Source organism: Heterocephalus glaber, unplaced genomic scaffold (genome assembly GCF_053883595.1).
Source record: "Heterocephalus glaber isolate CG9 unplaced genomic scaffold, H.glaber_assembly_v1.0 deba00001504, whole genome shotgun sequence".
Classification (NCBI taxonomy): Eukaryota; Metazoa; Chordata; class Mammalia; order Rodentia; family Bathyergidae; genus Heterocephalus; species Heterocephalus glaber.
The window spans coordinates 69430734-69445666 of record NW_028258324.1 but is presented as its reverse complement, the minus strand read 5'-3'; the positions used below and the strand labels follow the sequence as shown (position 1 = coordinate 69445666).

Sequence of the window (14933 nt, the reverse complement as noted above, 5' to 3'; positions counted from 1 at the left end):
GAGACAGCGTCTTGCTATATAGTTCAGGCTGTCCTGGAACTTGCTGCGATCCTTTTGCCTCAGCTTCATGAGTGCTAGGATTACAGGCATGTGCCACTATGCCTGGTTCATCGAGGTTTTGTTTACATTTCCCTCATAGCTAATAATGTTGAGCATCTTTTCATGAGCTCATGCATATCTTTAGAGAAATGTCTCTTCAGACCATTTGCCTATATTAAAAATTAAATCAGGGGCCAGGGATTTAGCTCAGTGGCATCACGTCTGCCTTGAAAATGCAAGGTCCTGAGTTCAATCCCTGGTACCAAAAAAAAAAATCGTTTATGTTTTTATTATCAAGCTATTGAGTCCTTTATGCATTCTGGATACAAACACTTCATTGATTATATGACTTTCAGATATTTCCTCTCAAAGTGCAGGTTGTCTTTCTACTTTCTTAATATTATTTGAGCCAGTCTGGGCTTATGATTACCTACCACGGGATAATCCTCTTTTGTCCCATCTTCCTATCTTCCACTGGAGTTTATTTTTTCTTTTGTTTGTGCTCTTGGTGTTATATGTAAGGCAGCTTTGCCTAACTCAAGATAATCAAGTCAGACACAAATTTAAATATTGCATAGTTTCTCTCATATGAGAAACTCAAAGTATATATATACAAATGAGAGCAAAATAAAAGATACATAAATAGGAAGTGGGGAGAGATTCAGATGGTTCCCCAAATTACCTATTCTGTTGTTTCAAAAATATATGAATATATTTGCTAATTTGTTTCATTTATACTACTAGTTTCACTTAGTTCACTGAAAAGAAAGTTTTGTGCTAATGTTTGTTTCTTCTTAGTAAGAGAGAATCTTTTTTGTTGATGTCTTGTACTCTGAGTAACCACTTTGAAGATAATGATATACAGTGTATTAACTATTGTTGTTCTCTTATTTTGTTACAAAATTTTATTTATTCATAAAATAAAAATAATAAATCTGGGGGCTGGGGATTTAGCTCAGTGGTGCGGCCTCCTCCCTTGCAAGCACAAGGTCCCAAGTTCAATCCCCAGTACCCAATAAATAAATAAATCTGGAGAAATCTGTCACTCGTGTTTTCTTCTATGCATTTTATATTTTTAGTTCTACATTTTGTCAATTTTGAGGGTTTTTTTGGTGATACGAAGGGAGTCCAGCTTTATTATTTTGAATTTGGATATCCAATTGTTACAGTAGTATATTTGTTTAAAAGACTATTCTTTCCCCTGTTGTATTGTCTTAGCATCTTATCAGAGAACTTAAAAAAAAAAACAGATACCATGCTCCCATCTCCAGCCATTTATATCTTCTGATGATTCTAACATGAAGCCAGGGCTGAAAACTATCGGCATGGATAGAGGGTTAGTATTAGACAAGAAGAGAGACACTAATTCTGAATCAGGAGAGAGTATGAGGGAAATACAGAATTCTGGAAAGAAAGGAAAATTAAGACGACTCATACTGGAAAGCATGGATTTTCTTGTTAACCACTCAAAGACCTAAGCTATCACTGGAAGTTCACAAAAATATGTCAAATTAAGGGAAGAGGAGAAGCTAATATTCACTAACCACCTTCTATACACCTATAAATCTGTTGGGAGCATTTACTTACATTATTTTATCTCAAATATAGTCTTCATGATATGAAGTAGGTATTAGTAACCCCATTTCACAGTGAGAAAAAAGGCTCAGAAAGCTTGCTGACTCAACCTAACATACCATATGGTCTGGTCGATCTTATAGTCAGTTTTCAATCCCATTCTCTTTCTCTTGTATATCGTGGATTCTGAGCATTGAGATCTTCGCTAGCACTGCTCTGGGCTGGATGAAGAGGAAGATAAATTGGATGGTTTTAATGTAGAGTTGTGAGTTGGCACAGCAGGTGCAGTGCGAGATAAGAAGATGGGGCAAAAGAGGTTTATCATGTGATAGGAAATCATGAGCCCAGACTGGCTATAGGCTGCCCAGATGCAGCCAGCAGAAAAAGCCCTAACAAGATTGAGAGCCAGTACATTGGGCATCAGAGAATGACTGAAGAGGCTGACAGGGAGACTACGATGGAAAGAGAAGGAACCAAATAGAACTGGCAACCAGAGAGGTGCTGTCATATATTCATGTATTTCTTTAATCAACAAATACAGTATTTACTGAGCACTTACTATGCATTCTAGGTCCTGGGTACACAGCAGAGAATAAAACAGACAAAAACTCTCCCTCCTAATGGAGAACGATAAGTAGTAAATAAGTGAAGAGTAAAGAGGGTGGGGATTAGAGAGTTCTGAGAGTGTGGTAAAGTTTAAAAAAATGGATTTTCTTGTATTATTTGTGGATGTACTCAAAGAGATTAATGAATCATCAAACAGGCATCAGTGGTTGATCGAGTCAGGCGCCTTAGGTGTGTGAAGACAGCTTCCTCTTAGCCTAAAGCTCAAAATGAATTTTAACATTAACTTCTTTTTCACCAGTTTATATCAGTGCCTGGTAGAGAACAGACAGCCATAAACATTTGTTTATTGTGTTAATGCCTACTGGGGGAGAGCAGAGGAGTGATTTATCTGCTAGGTGGAGACTGAGACAGGGTGGGTGCTTGGAGAATTCTTTTACACTTTACTTGCTGCCCACTAGGATCAATCCTCCCAAATGTGTGTTTGGGTGTGGATGTGTGTCCTTCCCAAACATCGCCAGGAAACCACTACACAGTAAGCCATGGTTCATCATGGGGATATATTCTAGTTCTCAGATGACTGGGCGGAGAACCAGCAGCATAGACAATCTTGTATGCACTTAAACTTCTTTTGCTTTTTATACGTTAGCAGTAGATTCACATACCTCACCTTGAAAATAGTGTGTTGAACTCTTGATTTGTGGTTGATGAGGTTCTGTTATGCAACCATCTGCCTTCTTTATCTAGATGATTATTTATATTTAAATATATAAAAATGAACACTTTTTAACCTGCTATAAAGCAGCATGATGCAATGGCAAAAGGACTGGACTGAAACTGTAAGGGCCTACCTGGCATCTCAGGTCACCCTTGGCACCCTTACTCTCTTAGTTTTATATTCCTTCAGATTTGATTGTAACATATATGATGAAGAAATTGTTCCTAATGATTGCAAATGCCCTTTCTAACTGATAAGGTAGAATTGGTTAATTGCTAATATCAAATAGGCAAGTACCAATTTCTAGGGCAATCTGGCTAGAATGGTGGTGGCAAACCTATGTCATGCCTGTTTTGGGTTTTTTTTTAGACAAAAGATGTTAATGTACAAGTTGTTTTCTCTAAATTAAAACCTCAGTATTCAGGTTTAATTGCAGGGTTAGCATTTTGTGATAAATAAGTGGGTTTTGGGTTGCAGTTTGGGCACTCACCTCTAAAAGGTTCGCCATCACTGGGCTAAAACCTCTTTTATTCAAATGTTTGTTCACAGCCCTTTCGTAGGTGTTTAATCTCCCTGGGATACTGCTGCAGCTGAGGAAGAGGAGAGAGTACCCAAAGGGTTTCAAATAGAGATATCTGGGGAAGACAAAAAAGGTTAAGTTACTTTCTGATTTGCCCAGGGACTTCCCTCTAAGCAGGAAATAGAGCCCTGATCAAATATGGCCTTGCCATCTTTGCTTATGTCTATTATAGGTGTCATTTGTCTCAGCCATTGTTCTCTGTAGTCAAGAGAGAGCTACCATTAGACTGGCGATTTGGTGGTTTGGGCTAATAGGGAATGCGGCTGCAATAATCTAGTAACCTCAGTTTGGTTGTGTGTCAGCTTTCCCTGATATGATCTTTATTAGTGCTGTTAAGTGAAATTCATCATACTGGCTTTCTCTGTCCCTGTCTTATTACCCTTTAATTCAGGCCAAAGCTTGATAAAAGATGAAGACTGTATCATTTAAATATCTGTTAAATCCATAAATAGTATGTCTTTGTAAAAACAATAATACATTGTTTTATAGAATATTTGTTGGCTTTTGAAAATTATTCTTTTCAGAATTCTCCAAGTAAATAAATTTGTTGATGGACTATTGTTTTGAATGTTCACATTTTGTTAAAGAAAAAACTTTTTAATTGTATTTTTAAAAAAATGAATAAATCTAAAAATTACAAGACAGAAAACCCCCCAGCCTGGCTTTTTTTAGTGGGACATTGTCTCACTATGTTGTCTAAGCTGGTCTCAAAGTTGTTTTCTTCCTGCCTTGGCTACCCTACTCTCTAAAATTACAGGCATGTGGCAATGCACTCAGCTCCCTCTTTTAATTTTTATGTTCATTTCATCACTCTGGAGTCTTTTTTATATCATTTTCATTTGTATAATTGTCAAGCAGGGAGGTATGATATCTAGTCTCAACAGCCATACTAATTTTACACAGTGGTTTTATTTAATAGCAATACTTATCTGTGTGGTGGGGTGGTAAAAGCATCTTCTTACAAAAAAGCCATCGTGTATTCCAGAGCAATCCTAAAAGAATGTCTAGTAACTCTGCAATTTTAATTGTTTAAAATTTTTAAGGAAAAACAATGTAGGACTTTCTACTGACAGATGGTGATTGTCTCCAATGTGCTAATTTGTATTGTGATTTTTCCGTGCTGGGGAAATGGTAGAACTGAGCAGTTCCAAGAGAATATTTTAGTGAATTTTCTGGATTCAGAAAGATCAGAGAAGTGAATGAGTTGATTAAGGGAGAAGGACTGGAGAAAAGAAAAGAGGACAGAGCCAGGCAGAGTGGCTGAGGGGAGGCAGGTACACACAGAACAACACCTTAAACTGAAGGGAGTGGACCCCATGGGACCAAGGCTGAAAAAGACTGTGTTAGAGTCTTAAAGGGGGGTGTCACAGTTGCTGTTGCTAAAGAGGGCTCAATTTGCAAAATAAGCCCACCGAGGCTTCATATTACCAGGAGGCATGATGCCTGCATTTTTAGTAGCTGGCCTGCCAGCATTTAATGGAACACATCAGGCTATCTGCAGGCGTGGATAACCATGGATAATTGAGACTAGTCTGATAAAACTCACCAGAAATACAAAGCCAGGATTGCTGTTGTCCAAAAAAAATAACCTCACCATGAAAGTGAGATTAAGCATTTTGCTAATTACTCCCCAATTATTTCTTCTCACATAACAAATTTAAATACATATGCACATTAAGAAGAAACAGATGCAATATACCTTTGGATATTTCCTGTCTAGGCCTAAATTATAGACTCACTTTAATCCTTGCTAAGCATAGAAACTCCGGGGAAATACCCACCTGAGGGTGCAGCTGTTAGGGCTCAAAAGCCAATTTGAAAACAAATTTTACTCTGCCAGGGTCTCCGTTACCCCTCCCCCTCCTTTTTTGGGCCATTGAACAGAACCCTCTCCATCTGTTTGTCTGTGGAAAAATAACTGAACATTTGTTTTATGCTGCTTGTGTTAATTTTTGAAGCTGTGCCCTAATCTAGTCTTTAAGTATTCTCAGAGACCTGGAGACAAGATTATGTTTTTTGGAGAAAACACACACACACACACACACACACACACACACACACACTCACATAATCCTTCATGTTTTGTGCATCAATTTCATTTTTCCAATCAGGGCTTCTGCCATGACCCATTGAGACAGTACTTGCTCCCTTTCGCCTACTCTCCTTTAATCAAAGGTTGTCTACATTATGCTCAACTTGGTGACATGAACCTATAGACCCAACTATTTGGGTGAGCTGAAGCAGGAGGATTACTTGAGTCCTAGAGTTTGGAGCCAGCCTGGGCAACAAAGTGAGACTCCATCTACAAAAAACAGAAAAGAAAGAAAGAAAAATGTTACCTGTATCAATAAGGACTTCTTTTTTTCTTTTAACTGAATCTTATACTTATATTGTTGATACTGGCTTTTGTTAGAAACCAACTGCTTTTGCTACAGATTGTTTTACAAATAGCCTTTGTCTTTTTTCTGCTATTTGAAAGGCCACGGAATGCTTTTGAAAACAAAGAATAGTCACTGAAGTTCTAAAAGCCTTGGACCAGCTCCTTCTGTCATCTTTCCCTGCCACCATAATAGTGCAAATGAAGGTCCTGGTTGATGTTCTCAAGAACGTCAACAGTGCCAAAAAAAGAGGCAAATACTAAGTGTTGGTTAGGCCTTGCTCCAAAGCCATCATCTGGTTTCTGCCTATAATGATGAAGCATGATTATATTGACAAATTTGAAATCACGGATGAGCACACAGCGGGGAAAACTGTTGTGAACCTTGCAGGCAGGTTGAAAAGTTTGGCATGGTCAGCCTCAGATTTGAAGTGCTAGATCTAGAAAATGGCAGAATAATCTGCTTCCATCCTATCGGTTTGGCTGCTTCTTACTGACAATCTCAGCTGGCATTGTGGAACTCTATGAAGCAAGATGAAAACACCTCAGAGGGGAAATCTAGGGATTCTTTTTGTAGGAATGTAATACATACATACAAATAAAATAACTCAGTATGTGGGGGAGCTTTGGACTGGGTGTGGAAAGCAAAGAGGAATGGTAGGAGAACCTCGTTATTAATAAGAGCAAAGGGTACTGTAAAAGAAGAAAAAGGAAGACATTCTAGGGAATATCTATTTATACAGGAGACTATAATGCCTTAAAGTCTCTCCAAGCTCATGAGCATATGAAACAGTAATTGTGATTTATCTGAAATGTATATAACTTGTACCCAGAAATTCCTTATTCTGAGGAATAGTTATGCATTTGAGTTGACTGTGTGCTGAACTTGAAATTTCAGTGTGAAGAAACTATAGTTTTGAGGGTTCCATCTTCTAAGAAATCTCTGACATATGCCTGAGTGATACCACTCAATAATTTGCCAGAGACCAGGAAACTAACCATTGCGGCCTTGCTTTGGTACCTATCTATTCATTACTATACATTACTTTTCATCAGAAGCAACTGGAAAAGTTAAAAAAAATTTTCACAATTTGGCAAGCAAATCCTTCACGTAGAAAGAAAAAGAAATAGCTTAATTGTTCAATGATAGGGAGATAGTTAATACTCATTCAAGAGACTTGTTTATAAACTTACTTAGTAGCTAAAATTTGTTTTTAACCTCAAAATTAATACTCCTAGTGCTTTTATGATCTTTTGCAGAAAGGGGCAGAGTTTCAAAATTTTAAGTTACCTGACTTGCCCTCAATCTAGATTGAACAAGGCTCTGCCTCCTGATTTTGACTCTCCTATTGTAAACAAATATCCTTCATCTATTTAGTGCTGTTTTCTTGCATTTATGTCCCTTTTGGGTGATTTTTCTGTTTAACACAGGCCTCAAGCATAGTGCTGAAGTGCTGTCTAGTGTTCTTAAGTGCCAAGAAGGCTACGACATGCTATCTTAGTCCTTTTCTGTTGCTGTAACAGAATACCTAAGCCTAGGTGATTTGTAAAGAAAGATTTCTTTTGGTCCAAGGTTCTGAAAGTCCAAGAGAATAGTCTCTGGTGTCTCTTAAGCTCCTGGTGCCCGTGTGCTGATCCATGCATAACAGAGAAGTGGAAAGGGAAGCAGGTACTTCCAGAAGAGACACTGAACAAAGAGGGCCAAACCGCTTAGCGAAAGGTAATCCATTCCTCTGAGAACCAATCTAGTCTCATAAGAAAGGCATTAATCCTCTTAAAGGTCCTACTTTCCAACAGCAATAGACTGGCAACCAAATTTCAACATGAGTTTTACCTAGGACAAACCACATCCAAATCATAGCATGTGTCTTACAGAGAAAATATGTGTGTGAAATAAGCTTCATTTAGGCATGAGTTATGGACTGTTGACCAGTAATATATACTATGTAAGGGTCTTCAAACAGAAACACATAAAGCAAGGTTGTATGTAAGTTTGCCTGAGAATTAAATTTTAAGTTTCACAACTCTGTGAGGTAGGCGCCTTTATTATTGCTCCTAATTTCCAGATGAAACCAAAGCACAAACAAGGCAAACTCATCAAGATGGAGCCAACATTCACTTGTAGACACTCTGCCTCTAGGGTAGAACTCTTCCATGCCACTGCACTGTGTTCCCCCATGGGAAATAAGTAAAATTTCATAAAGAAAGCAGCATAGTTCTTAAAGGGCATGCAGGAATTGGGAGTTCTTTAGCAACCTAAGAGAATATTTCATTCTTACTAAATACAGCCAGGGTTTTAGTCTTGCGTTTTCAACCTTCAGCTTTATCTAATGTTTCTTCTAAATCCCTTTGCATCTTGAATTGTTTTCCTCTCTTGTACCTGCATCAACAGCACCGTCCTACACACCCTCATCTGTCCCAGGTTCCTGTCAGTAATGCCAGGCAGACACAGCAACTTCGAGGCAAAAAACAGGGATGCTCCCAATTCTTTTTTATTGTTGTGATAAAATATATACAGCATAACATTTACAGAATGAAGCACTTTTAAGCATACAGTTCATCGAGTACATTCATAGTGTTGTACAGCCATCATCACCATCCATTGCTAGAACTTTCTCATCTTCCCAGACAGAACTGCCATACCTATTAAACACTAACTTCCAATTTCTCCCTCCCGATAGACGCCAGTAGCTATCATTCTACTTTCTGTCTTTATGAACTTAAACACTTTTAAGTTCCTTATAGAAATGAAATCAGGGCCAGGGATTTAGCTCAGTGGTTTCGCCGCCAGCTGTGCAGACGTAAGGACCTGAGTTCAAGCCCTGGTACAAAAAAAAAAAGAATAAGTGCACAGGACCTAAAGAAATATCAGTTAATTTAAAAATGAATGTAAAATATTGTAGAACTTAAAGAAAGGAACCTTAGCCTGTAAAGTTCTGCTTGTATGTCATATTACAAAGTTACTATTTTCAAAATTCATAATATTGCCTGGATTAATACAAGAAGAACTCCATAGATTTTTAAAAATGGGCAAGCAACAGCTAAAGTCCATCATGTGTCCAGCAGCCATTTCACTAATTTGGCCCTTTTCCCCGCTTTCTCATGTTTTTTTTGTTTTTTGGGTTTTTTTTGGTACCAGGGATTGAACTCGGGATCTTGCGCTTGCGAGGCAGGTGGTGGAAGCACCGAGCTAAATCCCTGGCCCTCTCAGGCTATTTTCTGCTTTCATTCCCTTTTCCCTATCACAAAATAAAACAAAATCTTTTTTCTTCTCTCCTAAAGATTTTATTTTTATAGAGCTCTTCATAATTAAAAAGCACAATTAAAAGTGCTATATTTTACTCTGACTGTAAAATAAAAGCCTAAACAAACTGAATACATTCTATTGTATATGCCCTGTGTTTTGGGGGGGAATTTTTTGTTTTTGTTTTTGTTTTTTTGGTCGGGGAGGGGATGGAATGGGTGGGGTGAATCATGGTCATCAAGAAGGCTTTTTTGTTTTGGTTTGGTTTTTTGAGACTGGGTCTTGCTGTGTTGCCCAGGTTGCCCTTGAACTCTTGGACTCAAGTGATCCTACCAGTCAGCCTCCTGAGAAGCTGAGACTGTAAGCATACACCTCCATGCCCAGCTGAATTTTTTTTTTTTTTTTAAGGATTGAATCCAGGGCCTTCACACTGAGCTATATTTCCAGCCATTTAAATTTTTTTTTTTTTTTTGAGACAGAGTCTTGTAAATTCACTAAGTTGAGCTGGCTGAGTTTGAACTTTTGATCCTATTGCCTCAGACTTCCAGAATGCTGGGATCACAGATGTGCACCACCATGCCTAGCTCCCAGCTGAAAACTTTTCTAGGAAAATTTCTATTATTATCCCGAAACTCCATGGAGAACTGAGAGTTCAGAGTATGTTTTTGAATGGCATAGCAATATGCTATGCTATGCACTGAGGGTATAGTGGTAACTAATGGCTGGTTTGAACATATTGGACATGAAACATAATATATAAAATTCATTAGGTATTGGATATAGCCTAAAGAGTTAGTTCAAAGAGTTACCTCAGACTATGTGGCTGCTGAAGTACAGATTCCAGGATTCGAAGGTGAGCATGGCCCTACCTCTCTCAGAGCTCACAGACTAGCAAGCAGGGGAGATAATTACAGAGCAATATAATACCGTGTGATATGGCTAGTAGAGGAGGAGGTAAATGAGAGGTGCACAGGCTTCTCAAAGAGGGTATAATTAGAGCATCTAACCCAGACTTGAGGGATCCAGGCAGGTTTCAGGAAGAAAGTATAACAGAGATGAGCTCTAAAGAAGTAAGAGTTGAATGGAGAGAAGTGTATGGATGATGTTACATGCAAAGGGGACAGCATGTGTTTAATGCACAGGTAAAAAAAGACTGTAGGAGATTCAGAAAACTGAAATGAGTCTGGTTGGTGAATTGCCAAGTGACAGCAAACATGAGGCAAGGGAAGCAGAAGATGCTCAGAGGGTTACACTGTATTTTAGGAGCAGAAGATTTTATAAAATTGAGTGGTACGTTCAGAATTACATGCCAGAAAAAGTACTCTGGCTCTGGAGAGAATGGAATATGATGAAAAGATTAGAGATAATGATACAATTAGGGGACTGTTGAAATAATCTATAGATGGTAATGAGTTGTGCTAAAAAGAGTTATTGGGATGAAAAGAAGTGCACAAATTCAAGAGGCACTGAAAATATTAAAAGTTACTTTTTAAAAGGATGAAATAATGATTCATGCCCACATAAAATGAATGTGTATTAGTTCATTTTGTGTTGCTATAATAAAATACCCAAGGCAGGGTACTTTGTAAAGGAAAGAGGTTTATTTAGTTCAGAGTTTGGAGATTCAAGAGTGTAGATCTAGCATCTACTTAGATCTAATGAGGATCTCATCATGGATAGTATCATGACAGTGAGAGTGCACCAGGCAGGAAGCAAGAGGCTGGGGAGGGGCCAGGCTTGCTCATTTTATAACAACCCCTTATCCTCATTCCCAAGGGCACTAACCTAGCCCACAGCACCCTTCCAAGGGTGGTGCCCTCATGATCTAATAACTTACCCCTATGCTCCACCTTTTAAAACTTCCACCACCTTAATGCCACCACACTGGGGACCCTGCTTATAGCCTGTGAACCTTTATGGGACACTTAATCCATTGCAGTGTCAAAGATTTTATTCAATTCATGTTGATGAGGGAAATGGTAAGATGTTACAAGGAAAATCTGAACATACTTACATAGCCCATGAAGAATGCTAAAATGCTGAAATGAATGCACAATTAGGAACAAAACCAGTTAATATGCACAGGGCAATAATCAGTTGCATTCTATCAGACAGTTCATTTGCATTTCTATGGAAAGAATCAGTTGCATTACTACTTATTTGCACAATTTGTAGAGTTGTAAATATCTTAATAAGAAAAGTTTCACATAAACTAGGAATGGTGCTGTAGGCAGAATATCCAGTAATCCTTTTTAATTCAGAGTTCTGGAGATTCAAGGGCATAGAATCAGCTTCTACCAGCATGGAACCAGCCCATTTCAAAATATTTCATAGTTTTTCCTGACAAGAACATGTCCACAGGAATTTAATGATTTCGTTGGATGTGGTGTGATGGTGACCAGGGAGGAAAGGAGAGAAAAACAAATGTAACTATTCAGGGAGGTTTAGGCAGGATGTTGAAGATGGAACAATGGGGAAGTTTTGGCCAAGGAAAAAGCTGCACAGAGAAGCATAGAGTTGAGACTGTAAACCAGAGAGGCTTACATCTTAAGCAGTAACAAAGGAGAACATGAGACAACCTGACTGAAAAGATGGAAGAGTTATTCTCAATAGTCCTCTGATTCATGGCTGTCAGTAGTCCCTCATTTAGAATTATTCGTTTATTGTGTGTCCCTGATGACATCTGTCTCTAGATACCTGCCTACTTGGAGTATGTATCAGTCAGTTTTTCATTACTGTAACAAATACCTGAGACAATCAACTTATAGAGAGAAAAGGCTTACTTTGCCTCACAGTTATGGAGGTGTTGGTTGTTGCTTTGGGCCTGTGGTGGGACAACACACCATGTTGGAAGCATGTGGTAGAGGAAACCTATGCACCTTGTGATGGGAAAGCAAAAGCAAGAAAGGAGATGGGGGTCGGACCCAGCATCCCCTTCAAGGCTAAGCCCTCAGTGACCTAACTTCCTCCCATTGGGCCGTACCTCGTAAGGTCCCACCATCTTGCAGTAGCATCACAGGCTGGCGAACAAGACTTTAACATATGGCTTTGGGGGAACATTTAGGATCCATACTGTAGAAGAGGGTGATGTTGATTAAGAGTGCAGAAAGTGATTTTGATTTAACTAAACTGACTTAATGAAAATAAACTCTGAGGACAGAGAGCTATGCCTTGTGCACCTTTCCATTCCTGGAGGCTTAGCATAACTAAGTAGTTACATCTCATAAATGTACAGACTGAGAGACAGAATATACAGAAAGGGCTTACACCAGATCATACAGCTACCCAAGTAAGGATTCCAGGATTCCAACCCAATTCTGAAGACTGCACAGCTCACCTCAGACTGGGATGAGAGAATTAAATTACACCAGCTCATGAATTTTCAGCCTTCCAGTTATTAGGAAAGATTTTAAAGTGCTTTTTATTTGTCAGTTTCCAGTAACTAAACATAATTGCGAAATGGAGTTAGACTCTTCGTAAAGACAAGTAAATTTCCAGAAGAACCAATCAGTTGGACCGAATAAGCCATCTATTATCTGTGTAAACTTGGATAAGTTTTTTAGCATCTCTTCATTTCAGTTCTCTTATCTATAAAATCATACTACTGTACTGACCTCCATTAAGACATAAACATCGAAAGGCTGGGGGTGTAGGCCAGTGGTACACCGCTTGCCCAGCATGTGTGAAGCCCTGGATTCCATCCCCAGCATCACACACGCACATAAAATGTATAAATAATTGAATGAGATAAAGTATATTAAAATGTAAGCATAACAGATGCGTTAACAGATGTGGGCATCCTTTTCTCATAAGGTGTAAAGCTTTTAAATGCCTGCCTTATACCCCAAAATGCCTTTACTTGAACATGAGTATATTTAGCATTTAGTGCTTTTGCTTAATTCTTTCACAGTTTAAATGTATTTTTTTAATGTAATTTCTGTAGAAAGAGCCTCTTTCTTGATATGTTTAGCCCCTATTTCAAATACTTTACCTTCTGTCTTTCTTCCTGGTATATTGATTTTTCTCCTTTTCTTTGCAGTATTCTAAACTTTACTATTACCATACTTCCAGAATGACACTGCTGGATTGCAACCTAAGTTAGGTTTGGTTTGTTAGTTGAGTGGTCTCCTTGTCATTTCTCAGATGCAATAGGCATTGCCAATTCAACATGTTTGTAATTCAGCTTTTAAAAATATCATTACAAGCTGGGTGTGGTGGCAATGCCTCTAAAGCCAACACTCTAGGAGGCTGAGGCAGGAGGATCACAGGTTTGAGCCAAGCCTGGGCAACTTGGTGGCTTAGTAACACCTTCTCTCAAAATAAATAAAATGAGGGCCGGGGATTTAGCTCAGTGGTTCTGGCGCCTGCCTTGCAAGAGCAAGGTCCCGAGTTCAATCCCCGGTGCCAAAAATAAATATTTCATATCCACAGTTCCTCTGCCATTTCTTGAATATATACAAATATACTGAAATCATAAAACAAGATATATCCTCCCAGACTTCTTGTAACAAAATCATTCAAAGGGGTCAAAAGTAATATAATTGGATTTGGGCTGTTTCTCATGGAGGAAATGGTATGTCACAGAGCCTCAATTTTCCTTTAAAAAGGATCAATAGCCAGCCATGGTTGTGTATGCCTATAACCCCAGAACTTGGGAGGCTGAGGCAGGAGAATCACAGCGAGTTCAAGACCGGCCTAAACTGCACAGCCAGACTCTGTCTCAAAAACAAAACAAACAACAACAAAAAAGAATCCGTAGTACTTGCTCTGCCCACCTCACATGACTATTCTGAGGCTTAAATGAAATTAAAGTCTATGTAATCACTTTGAAAACACAAAATTTAATGTACAGATACAAGATGACAGTGATGATTATGTGCAGTTATTTTGATATGTAGCCTAAGGCCACATGCCGTGGGGCACACCTACTATGAGGTACATCTGTAGGTCTCAAATGGATGAGAAGGGATTGTAATCCTCTTCGCTCCCTCCCTGGATTTTTTTCTGGCTGCCAATCAAAAGGGTTTGTGTAGAGAAACCCTGTGTAACCCTGGTGCTCGACTTGTAATGACTCAAGGCATGGAGATCTTTTCATTGCTGAGCGATGTGTTTGCAGTTATTCACACCACCCAGCAACCTGGCCCAAGACAAACAGTCCCCATTAGCTATGCAGTGACTTGCCATACCTGTTATTGTTCTGTTAACAACATCAGACATGTGCTCTGCCCTCAGGATGGCATTCCCTCCCTTGCTTCTACTATTAAATTAATTTTGTTCTTTAATTGTTTCATGGTCTCTAGAACTAATCAGGAAGATGAGAGAATCTTACACTTACACTTGAAACACATAGTAAGGTCATTTGGTTCAATCCTCTTTACCAAATTGAGAATCTTTTGTTCAGCTTCTCTGATGGATGTGTTTTCAGGGATGGAGAGCTAATCTGCTGTAAGATATTCTATTCCATTTTTGGATTGTTTTGATTCCTTATATTCACAGAATTTTTTTTTAAAAAAACTGCTTAAAAGACCTTAGAGATCATTCTAGTTCAATTCCTGCAGTTTGCAGATGAGGAAATTGAGGCCCAGAGAGGTTGAGTGACTTGCCCAAGGCCAAATAATTTATGTCACAGCTGGGACTTCTGATTCATTATAACTTCTTTCCAAATCATTAAACTGCAAAATTGCTGAAGCCATAAATGCTGTGTAGCATTAAATGCTATTGTGCAGTATATTAATGTGTTAGTATGCAACATATTTTGGCTTAGCAAATATTTTTGTTGCACTGTAGGTAAACTTATTTTGATTTTGATGGAGAAAAATCTAAATCTTTTCTGTTA

At 38.6% G+C, this 14933-nt stretch overlaps 1 protein-coding gene and 1 pseudogene across 3 annotated transcripts in view; both read left to right on the top strand.

Annotated features, from left to right (window-relative positions):
* Positions 1 to 14933, top strand: part of Map3k13 (mitogen-activated protein kinase kinase kinase 13) — a 123289-nt gene that overhangs the window by 40542 nt on the left and 67814 nt on the right. The gene's annotated exons all lie outside the window — the stretch shown is intronic.
* Positions 5976 to 14933, top strand: part of LOC147825417 (small ribosomal subunit protein uS8-like) — a 33267-nt pseudogene continuing 24309 nt past the window's right edge. Inside the window, exon 1 of the transcript XR_015441162.1 lies at positions 5976 to 14933. This exon is cut by the window's right edge and continues 24309 nt beyond it. The product of XR_015441162.1 is annotated as a small ribosomal subunit protein uS8-like (transcript).